The sequence below is a fragment of the Erithacus rubecula genome, assembly GCF_903797595.1.
Source record: "Erithacus rubecula genome assembly, contig: scaffold_552_arrow_ctg1, whole genome shotgun sequence".
NCBI lineage: Eukaryota > Metazoa > Chordata > Aves > Passeriformes > Muscicapidae > Erithacus > Erithacus rubecula.
The window spans coordinates 52,340-53,796 of record NW_027635786.1 but is presented as its reverse complement, the minus strand read 5'-3'; the positions used below and the strand labels follow the sequence as shown (position 1 = coordinate 53,796).

At 57.8% G+C, this 1,457-nt stretch overlaps 1 long non-coding RNA gene across 1 annotated transcript; it reads right to left on the bottom strand.

The window, feature by feature from the left end:
* Positions 1-548: 548 nt before the first annotated feature.
* Positions 549-1,194, bottom strand: LOC306816386. Its single transcript, XR_013777653.1, has 3 exons — positions 1,118-1,194; positions 692-712; positions 549-600 (listed from the first exon to the last, which is right to left on the bottom strand). It is a non-coding gene; the product is annotated as an uncharacterized lncRNA (long non-coding RNA).
* Between the last annotated feature and the right edge of the window lie 263 nt (positions 1,195-1,457).

Here is a 1,457-nt window from a genome sequence, read left to right as displayed (position 1 = left end):
GAGCCCTGCAGAGTGCAAAGGGTGCGATGCTCTGCTTCATTAGCACCGTGTTCATGCAATCTTGGTATTCTATTTTCAGCTTCTTCTTCCCAATTTATCGCAATTTATGTTTCAGTAGCCTTGACAAATTCCAGAGTGTGGGATAAGAATACCTAAAAATGGTTTGGCCAGAACACTGGCGGGAGCACACTGTGGTGTAAGATGTTCAAATTTATTGCTACAGTGGGCATCCGCAAAAGCAGGGAGGGTCGAGACACAGGTGGGTGCCCTCAGGAAGGGACCTCCAGTGCCCCCAGTGCACCCCAGTGCCCCCAGTGTCTCGAGTGTCACAGCACATTCCCATAGATGTCCCCGCATTCCCACGGTTGCCCATGGGTTGCTGGCAGCTCTGCATAGGTCACCTGGGGATCCTGGAGTGTGGTGGCATGGGGGGACACTGTGAGAGACACTGGCTGTGGCATCTGGGCAGGGAGACACTCATGGGTGACGTGTCCCTCTGCGTGTGTCCCAGCCGAGACTCACCCCTGTCTGCTTGGTGTCACGACGTGGGTGTACAGCAACTCCCCCTCCTCTGGGGGGGCTGGGGGTCTGGGGGGGGCCCTGAGGGAATAAAGGGGATGTGTGGGAGGGAATGGAAGGTCTTGGGGGTTGGGGTCAAAGGTGAGAGTGTGGTTTGAGCCCCCCATTCAACATTCCTGCTGCTTCCTGGCAGCTGCAAAGGAAAGAGGGGAGAGATAACAGTGGAGTCCCCTGGGCCCTGACCCCTCACAGGAATTTGCAAAGCCCACTGCACCCTCAATTTCCCTCCAGACACCTGAGCCTTCCTAGTGACCATTCCCAGAACCACTGAACCACCCCAGTGCTCTTGACCCCCTGAGCCCTCAGAAGCTCAAGCCTCACAGAGAGGGGGACTCTTTACATTCCTCCAGGATCACTGAAAGAACCGCCAAAATCCTTGCAAGGTGTCCAACAACACCCCAAATCTTTCAGTGCTCTGAGCAAATGTCCTGAGAGCTCAGTGCTGCCCAAATCAGAGCTGTGGGTGCTGCCTCATCAGCTCCACATTTCCATGGCCCCCCAGCTCCCCAGGGACGCCATTGTGCCCATTGTTACCCACCCATGTTGTTCCACCAGTGCCAGCCCACAGCTCTACTCACAAGCAGGACCAGGAAGAGCAGGGACCCGCCAAGGCCTGCAGCCACTGCTGGGGATTGAAGGGACATCAGGGTCACCCGTCACTGCAGGGCTCCTGCAATCCCAGTGACCCTGTGTGACCCCACCTGTGTTCCAGTGGTGTCCAGTGGTTCCCTGTGGTGTCACCTCCAGGGCCAGCTCTGGGCTCAGTGCCCGGAACACGCGGTGCCTGTCCTGTCCCAGCTGGTTGGTGGCCACGCACTGGTAGGTGCCCGAATGTCCCACATCGACGGCCCCAAGCTCCAGGAGGGGACCCTGGGCCA